Source organism: Cajanus cajan, chromosome 3 (genome assembly GCF_000230855.2).
Source record: "Cajanus cajan strain Asha chromosome 3, NIPB_CcT2T_4, whole genome shotgun sequence".
NCBI classification, from domain to species: domain Eukaryota; kingdom Viridiplantae; phylum Streptophyta; class Magnoliopsida; order Fabales; family Fabaceae; genus Cajanus; species Cajanus cajan.
The window spans coordinates 23,161,104-23,170,994 of record NC_138519.1 but is presented as its reverse complement, the minus strand read 5'-3'; the positions used below and the strand labels follow the sequence as shown (position 1 = coordinate 23,170,994).

Sequence of the window (9,891 nt, the reverse complement as noted above, 5' to 3'; positions counted from 1 at the left end):
AAAAAAAGAATTTAAACTTAGCTAGTTCAATTTATTGCACGCCCTTTTTCATTTAAAAAAAAAGGATTGTACGGGAAAGATAAATTTAAATATTAACTTTTCAAAATTGTAATTGTATATCAAAACGTATTTTCGGACACATTTGATCAATTTGACATTTACTAAATTTTTGTATATTTTTGTTAATCCACATCCAAGATTATTCTTACACATTCTACAATAAAAACCCGTACAAGGAAAATACAAAATTCAACCCACAATGAAGAGTCCCAATTTAGTGACCTTTACCACTAGCATAAGTTTCAAGTTTAAATTTTCACCAGTATTTCCATATAAGTGAAATTTTCTCTACCCCTTAACCCCAACTCTATTCCTTCTTCCTATTTCAAATTACTCATGAACTCCTAATATGTATCTTGTATCGTACCCTCACCAAACTTGCCGGGGAATTTATAGACACAGTAAAGAGAACAGGTAATATGTTCAACGAATAATTAAGCATAGCAAAGCAAAATAATTTTAAGAAAGGAATACAAAACATAAGTAAAAACTACAATAGCTGTCCACTAATTCTCAAATTGAAGCATCCAAGGCGAATGGAGACTGCAACATATTTTACATACTCGCAAATTAAGGACTAAGCTTCATTGTTTAGAAGTTTAGATTAATTCACACACACCAGCTAGAAAAACCAAAACCACAGAAATTTTAAGAATAAAAAAGTCATACCTAGCTAGCAATCAGAGTACGTAGTGCACACTACAAAATAGTCGTAAACTTTGTCTCTTGCTAGTATCAGCAATTTAGACAGTCACCAACTGAAGTGAACTAAAGTAAATTGAACTTCACACTCTCTTGGAACTAAACTAGAAGCATATCCATCAAACTGAAACATTTCTGAGTGCAACAATTAAAATTTCTAACATTTGCTAATTTAAGTTTCTAACATACTAAAAGTAGAAGAAAAAACTCCAAAATGACCTTACTTCATATGATAATAAATATATAAATAGGGTAAGTGTACAACATTAGTTAATGTTAACTTTTGTCAATTAAAATATTATGTTAATATATATTTAAAATTCTATTACTGAATTGATACAAATGTTCATATTATATTTGAATAAATTTAGAGTTTAGTGTCATTTAAACAAACCTTAAGGCAGTGGATTTTAATTTACTCTAAATATATTTATCAGCATATCAATTATATATTTATATGAACTGGTAAAACAAAGAACAAATGCAAATGTATCATATTTTATGTTATTAGCATTACTAATGTAGAAATAGAATTAAAGAACACAAAGGACAAACCAGTATTCATTTTATGTCTATCATTAAGCAGTTCCCAAGCAACACAAAGCACTTTTCAACAGTTGTGGAAGAGAAAACTAGCTTGCTCTTAATTTTCCAGAACAAGACAACATAGAGATATCATGCAAAAGTTTTTCAAAAAGCTTAAGGGAGATTTAGAGGGATATCGTGTAAAATGGTAATATCAAAACAAATTGACCACCAAAAACAGAATTTATATAAATCTAATCCTGCAAGGGTATGTAGATTGAAGTACAATAGACTAAAAGTTAAATACTACATGCCTTTATTGACACTACGACCAAGATTGTTGTTTTCCTTCAATGGATCAATGATGTTAAGATGTTTCTAGGGAAATGCATGCAAATTTAAATCAGAGTCCCTTGAAGGTACTGAGAATGATTCCACACAGCTTCTAATGAATTCTTCAGTCAGTAGAGTATTCCCTCCATTTTCAGGCACCTCAGCTTCACATAGCAAGAAATAGATAATTAAAAAAAACCCATAAAGCTACTTAATGATACAAAAAATAAATAAATTAAATTAAATTAAAAACTGCCTACCTACTACATTAGGCAGAGAAAATTTGCTAATTGGTCCCTTCAAACTAACACAATAATTGTCCCAATCGAATTTACTGAAGTAGTCCAAAAATCTGTAGAGAACCTGGAAAGGCAGAGTGTACAAAATTCTTACTGAAAGGATGCATCACGACCATCATCATGTGTTGCAGATTTGCTTTTCCATTTTTTCAAGAAAAAAGTATGATCCAGCTAGATTTGATGAACTTACTGCTAGAGGACCATCTAAGGATACATGAAACTGATGGAAAATATACAGAACCAGTGTTTCCAAAGCATATGTTGAAATCAGACCATGATGGGCACCCAGTACACGGCTCTCATAATAGCACCAAGCTTTAATCCGGATGATACTTCGTTTGAAGAGATGATCCTTGGCAACAAGTCGATCAATCTATAAATTATAAGAGCATAATTTACTTAATATCAGATACTAATGGGATGTAATATAATATAAAACAAAAGGAAAAGTCACTGTAATAATGCACAATATTCCAAACTATAATGTTAGTAAGCATATAGATGCTATGACACAAAATAATTGTTTCAAAAGTCTCGAGACTGCTCAAATAAAATAAAGAAAATCAAATAAATAAATTAAAATCATTCTGTTTTCTGAAATGTTAAGTGAAAATGCAGAAAACTTCAAATTAAAAGCATTGTGTTACAAATATGGCCCTAATGTCGTCGTCTAGGGCGAGAGAGAGGGTTGAGCAGAGAGAGGGTTGAGCAGGAAACATACTTGAAACACTAGAAGCTAGGGCGAGAGAGAGGGTTGAGCGGAGCAAAAACATGGGAGATTGTCCCTAATGTCGTCGTCTAGGGAGAAGAATGTGGGAGGAGCGACGCACGGATGAACGAAGCTGCACGCGTGGATGAACGGAGTAGCGCGCAGATGAACGAAGCGGCGCGCAGCTGAGCGAAACGGCACGCGGCTGAGCGGAGCGGCGCGCGACTGAGCGGAGCGGCGCGCGACTGAGCAGAGCGACGCGCGGCTGAGTGGAGCGGTGGAAGTGGATGAGTTAAGTGGTGCGCTTGGATGGAGAAGCGGATTCTGTAAAAGGCAAATGTGGTGAAAATTGGAGGGATTGGCTGAAAATAAATTGTGGGGGAAAAGTAAAAGAGGGAAAATGGTGAAAAGTTTCAGGGAAAAATGCCTTTGAATTTGGGAGGGCATAAACCTCCTCAAAATATGATAAAAAACGCCACTATTTTTACAATTTTGAGCGTTTCTCCAACTCGCCGCAAGTCATGTTAATTTGAGGGGGTTTTTAAAACCTCCGTAAAATAACCCCCACTAAATAGCATTTTTTTTGTAGTGAATTTTACCTTTTAATTAAATTTTTGATTTGAACATTTGGCTTACGATGCAAAGAACAAAACCAAACAGCAACATTTTTTGCCAGACAGAGAACCAATAACTGCCAATGATTTCTACATTTAGGCACAATTAGTTATTCAATAGATACATAAATACACAAATTAAATGGAGTTCACAAAGATGCACTTACTGATCAACATAAGAAGCAAAGTAAATTTGCTTTGGTGAATTTCGTAACCTTTCAATGATATAATTTTGAGACTCCGGTTTTTTATTCCCGGATTTTTGAATTGATTGGGGCTCAAGAAATCCATACAAGTCACCATGATTGAGTTCTTCAATTTTACGATTCAAATATCTAAAATACATACAAAAGAAAAAAATTAATAGTGAAGGAAATCATAATTAAATAGATAATGGCACTAACAATTGTGTACTTACAACATCCATAATTGTATAATTGAGATGTTAAGCATTGCTTCACGTTGTAATAATTCATATATATCTTGAAATGAAATATACAACGTAAAATCATCATCGCTGATCCCAAATAGACTTGCAGGACATATCACCTGAAATTGGGAACTTGGGTAAGTAGCAAACTTAAAATATAAATATGTTAAATAGTCTTTATATTAGTTAGTCAAGTCACCTGAAATGGTTGTCCATAAAGTAAGGACTTTGATGCCTCACGTAACCCAGTGATAGGATCACCATTGGGTTCCGACCTATCAATAGATGGAACTCGTTTATTTGCTCGATGAATATCCTATAGAATAAATCAAACATCAAACATTAACATGAATAAATAATATGTATTTGTAATTAAAGTTAATATGATTCCGGGAGTTCCTCCAAACACTTCAATACGGATGAATGGAGATTCTGAAAAAAGTGATTAAATCCATAATATTGAAGTGTTAAGACATAGTTAACCCAGAAAAAGAAAAAGACAAATTATGTGATTAAATATATTACATTTCACTACATGATTAAATATATATGTGAATGGTTGAATAATTGAAAAATAATAATGGTTGATATATAACATTTTAAGACCCTCCACTACTATCAAGTTTCAAAGTCTGCTCCAAGTCAGCTAGAAATAGACGTTGGACTTGATTGTTTTAGAAAGATTGGACAAGATACTATAAACTAAAGAAAAGCAAACAAGTCCATAGAAAATTAGGTAGTCATACAACAGTGGTGAGTAATAATTAGTTATGGTTCATGGTACAATTTCTGCAAAAAGGATTACAACTTGAAAAAAGTGGACAACAAAGTATGCTCGAAGTTTCTTAGTGGGTTGTGTTCGCATTCATAGCAGGTTGTGTTCACATTCACAGCAATTTGCAGTATATATACACAAGAAAAAATATTCACAACCCGTAATACCACTAAGCCATAGACACCCTGATCCAACTATCAATCAAAAAATCCACAAATCGAAAACGAAATGAAATTAGACATCAGCGGGTAGAAAAGATAAATAAATAAAATTAAACTTTTCTTTGGATAACAATAAGAAGCAACTACATAAAACAACCTAAACCCGATCAAACCCTAAACATTCATTAGAAAGTTACACCAGGTGAGACAAACCTGCTATTCGAAAGCAAGACAATGAGGTTTCCGATGCTTCAAGAGAGGCTTCTTCGAGGGAAAGAGCTTGCACGAAACAAAAGAATAAGCAAACGAATGCTTCCAGATTTCAGATGATGCTTATAGAGGGTTATTCAGGGGAAAAGGATTCAGGGGCAAGGGCTTATGCACGCGCGAGGTAAGCAAATGAATGCTTCTCAATATTACATTGGTCACTTAGTGAACCAATGTAGATTTCTTTATGTTTTAGGGTTATTCACAAAAATTCCACCGTGCTTTTAATACTACATCGGTTCTTCTTAAACCCAATGTAGAACATTTAATATTTACATCGATCCCACTCAAAAATGATGTAAATATGCTTTATATTATACACTTAATTACAATAATGCCATTGTGCCTTATTTTTACATCGTTTTTTTGTTAACCAATGTAGAAATGGTGATGTAGATCAATATTTTTGTAATAGTGTATGAACCCATGGATTTAATTGTTGTGGGGAAATACTTTTAAAATCATGATCTAGAAAGGAACCCTAATAACATTGATTAGTAGAAATAGTGTAAGAACTATTAGCCAACATGGAAACCTCATATCTTAATACAAATCCCTTAATTAACTTTACCAAAGAACAAAGATTTTAATTAAGATATTTAGAATTTCTAATCTAAAGGATTATGATTAAAATACATTTTGTGGGTTATTGGATTAATAAATATTTAATACTAAATTAAATAATTGATAGATGTATATGAAGAAGGTTAGTGAAATCAATCCCCATAATTGTGATTACAACAATTTTACATTGCTTTCTAAAATTGAAACCATAAAAGACAATTTTAATTTACGTATTCAAAATCTAATTCTTATTTTCCTAAATAACATTAAAATTAAATTAGTAAATTATTACAAGAGTTTATATGAATTTGATACTTGAATTTGACTCATTTTACTATTTGCAATATTAGTGCGCTTGCCAAATATCTAACATCAAACTATATTGTCTTATATTAGAAAGTCTAAACTTTACAACCTTGTGACTTCGATCTAAAGTCAATAAGAAAGTGTTAGTATAACATGATTTAAAAGAATAAACAAAATCCACAACATAAAAAGGAGGATTGGGTGTTAATGAGGGAAAAAAAATAGAGAGGAATGACGAAAAAGAAGAGGAAAAAGAAGAAAGGGGAAAAATGTTAATAGGGACTAGAAAAAATTACTTATAGAGGTAATGAAACAAGTAGTTTTCAAATGTAAGGACTAAAAGGTAAAGGTTGTGCAAATATAGAGACCAAAATGTATATATAGTGCAAGCATAGGGATTAAAATGCAAAGTTCAATACATGTCAATGTCACATCAGTACTACACCATCCACCATTAGTGGTGTTAACAGTTTTGCTAACTGAAGAGGCCAAAAGGAAACTGAAAGTACTTGTATAAGGACTAAAGTAAATAATTTTTAAATATTGAGACTAAGGTAAAATTTTTGTAACTATATGAATCAAATGTGTAACTAAACCTTATTTAATGTATATCTTTATGCTAAAAAGTAAAGTAAAATTATAATAAAATATTTTTATTTATAAAAAAGACTTTAGATTAAAAATAAAATATTTGATAGTGAAAATAATCGATTTTGTTTTTAAAAAATCATAGGCATTAATAAAAGATATAATTAATAAAATTTAATATTATGTAAATAATATATATGATTAAAACAATAAACAAAAATATTTTTTTGAATAATATAATACAATAAATAAAATTCTAATTATCTAAGTGATAACTATATACAAGTTAATTGTGAATTATTAATATCAAGTTCACGAAATTTGATCTTAGTTTCGATAGTATATGGGTTGACATTGTTAGGGTTATCACCTATGAGGTATTGTTTGTTTTAGTGCTTGATGAACCGTTATGTTTTTTCCTTGAAAAGTTGTCTCAGTGAGTTAAAGAGAAAAATGTTTATAAACTAAACTTTATCTCAACACCTAAATAATGTGAGATTTTTTGACATACTAGGACAAACCCGTAGTCAAAGTTAAGAAAAAGACACCTTAATGAATTATAGGAGGAGAGTGTTTATAAACTTTCCATGAACTCAATTCCTAAACAATATAAGATTATTAGACATAATAGAGCATATTTCAATTTATTTAAATATTAAAATCTAACAATAAATTTGAACCTATTTATCTACTTAAAATATTATTTAATAGTTTGGGATAAAATAATTTACTAACACTTGAGCTCATTACACTTAATTATATTGGGTGCAAAATGAATTTTTGTTAGATGAAAGAAAATTTCTTTTTTCCTATTTTTCCTTCATTTATATATCAATTGTATTAACTAATATTCTATAACATGATTAAAGAATTAAAAAAAGTGATTTTATATTAAAATATAGTATTTAATATTATAAACATAATATTACTATTAGTTTTAATAAAATATATTTATTAATTTATTAATAATTATTATAAAAATAATAAATAAGAATAAAAATGATACATGTACAACAAATTTTATAAATTAATGTCAATGTATATTATTAAAATAAAACTCAAATTCTGATTTAAGAATAATAGGAACAACATCTATTGTAAAATATCTTATATAATTATTATATATATATTTTTTATATCTCAATAACAAAAGTGTTTTTTTAGTAATAGGAAGTGGACCAAATGTTAAAAATATATGAATGTTAGTGATATTATTTAACATTTTTTTCAGCACGTTTTATTATTGGTTAAAATTTATTAAAACATTAATTATAAATTTATTTAATTATTATTGTAATTCTTACAAAGAAAAAGATAAATTCATTAAATGAAACAATCCAAATGTTAGATTTTTTTAAAAAAAATTTAATATATTGTTGTAAAAAAAATAATACATAATAAAGAATGTTAAAAAAAATTCAAAGAGAGTCTTATTATTATTGTTCGTTAAAATAATAGAGTTGAATGTCTATTTATACTGTGTTTAGGCAAGATGATTTAGTAAGGATTTAAGAGGAAGAGAATGATTATCATGAATTTTTTTCTAAAAAAAATCATGTGTTTGGGAGAGAGGAATTAAGAGGATTTGAAAGGATGAGACCTATCATGAATTAATTTCACTCAAAATTCCTTGAATTTGCATGAAATTTTTTGTAAAAAAAATCACAAAAAAAATTGACTTGCAACACTTATTACAAAGATAATAGATACCTATAATTGATTGTGAGTTCCTTTGACTTGAGATTGTAACATTGTGAGTCATAGTGTTGTAGTTATTTTAATTTATTTCGTGTCATTGTGTTGAGGAACTTTGGAATCTAATGATTCCTTATGAGTTTAAGTAGTTTTAGGGGGGAGGTGTTCTCTAGGCAAAGGTCTAGTTTGATCTCGAGGGGAGAAGTATATAAAATTTTTGTTTAGAATTGAGTTTCACAAGTTTAGTTTTTCAAAAACTTAAAGAGAGGAAATCTAGATAAAAGTGCTCTAATCCGCAAGTCTTCTTCTACTCTAAATCTTCCTCACTTCTTTCCAAAATCTCATTTGTGTTGTTTTGTTGATGATTCAGGTTAGTAGAAACCTTGAATCTAGAAAGGTGATCCATATAGAGCATCTAGAGGTTGTGTGAAGTTTCTCTTCTTCTCCTTTCTCATTTTCTAATTGATTTTAAGGTAAGGGAAGTTGGATCCTTGTTCTTAGTTGAATTGTTGAAAAATTATTGAGTTAAATGTTATGTAAATTTTGAGATTTTATGACTGTGTTGGTTGAATTGAAGTATGTTGCATGTTTGAGAAGGTGAGATTTTGGTGTTTCAAGCATATGTAGAGAAGTTTGAAAATTTGATCAATGTGATGGTTGCATGTTAGTTATGACTATGATTTTTAGTTGTTAGAAGTATGTATATATGGATTGTGTTGTTACATGTTTGGCTTGTTGAGTTTCAGGTGAAGGGGGATGATTTTTTCTATTTGCATAAGTGTAGAAGTCGTGTTGCATCGAGCGCGGTTTCAACATGAGACTTTCTGTCTTGTTACATTGGGCGTAGGATTGGTGACATCGGACGTGAGGAGAGAGACTCATCTCATGTTGGAATAACGTCAGACGTGGTATGAATGACGTTGGAAGAAAGAGCATTGGGAGGTTTTTAACTTGATGACACCAGGCCTCAGGTTGAGTGACGCCTCGCATTGAGAAGTCAAAACTCTTTGCTTAGACGATGTTTAACGTACGCAGTATGGTGACGTCGAACGTGAGCTAGATAGAGACTCTTTGCCTAAAACGAGATCGGGCGTGGTACTTTGCCACGTTAGGCATGAGGTTCTAGGGGCCTCTACCTTACTCACACTAGGCAAGAGTTGTGTAGTGTTGGATGTGGGGGAGATATAGACTTCCTTGCCTCAATGGTGTTGGGCACAAAGTGTGTGGCACTGGGCGCTAGTTGCTTGATAAAAACTAGTTGCTTAATTTCACAATTTGTGAACCTGAGTAAAGTAGATTAATCTATTGCATGCTTTAAGATTCTATGTGTTGTTTATTCTATACATGAATATAGGTTGATATCTAGATAGGATTGATGGTTGATAGTTGGAAGTTTAGTTGATTGTATGTTGTGTAGTTGTGTTGAATATGTTTTATGTATATGGTGTTGTGTTGTTGAGATGATGAATGCTGAGAATGTTTTAGGCATTGAGGCATGACGTTATTTAGTTGTGTTGACCAAGACTAGAAGAGAAGTTGTTTTTAAAGTTGCATATCTCATTGTGTGGATATTGTGTTGTGGTGCCCCTAAGAGCCTAGATTTGTTGAAAACCCTTTAGGACGTTGACCCTTGAAGAGGATAATTGAGATGAGTCTCCTCTAGGACGTTAGATGGTACCGTGTAAGCAACATTGAGGCACAAATGTATAAAGCAACCAAATTGAGTAAAATACAAAGTCAAGAATTTAGTTCCTAACCGAGCATTGAAAGGCATGGAATTTGAAGGTAATTAGTGGGATAATCCCATAAGAGACTTAGTTAAGCTAACTAATGTCATGGTAGAACCATATCCAAGCTATTCTA

The 9,891-nt window shown here is 31.0% G+C and overlaps 1 long non-coding RNA gene across 1 annotated transcript; it reads right to left on the bottom strand.

Annotated features, from left to right (window-relative positions):
• Nucleotides 1–1,252: 1,252 nt before the first annotated feature.
• On the bottom strand, nucleotides 1,253–2,261 carry LOC145956524 (uncharacterized). The gene is made up of 3 exons (XR_014432782.1): nucleotides 2,110–2,261; nucleotides 1,881–1,983; nucleotides 1,253–1,784 (listed from the first exon to the last, which is right to left on the bottom strand). It is a non-coding gene; the product is annotated as an uncharacterized LOC145956524 (long non-coding RNA).
• Between the last annotated feature and the right edge of the window lie 7,630 nt (nucleotides 2,262–9,891).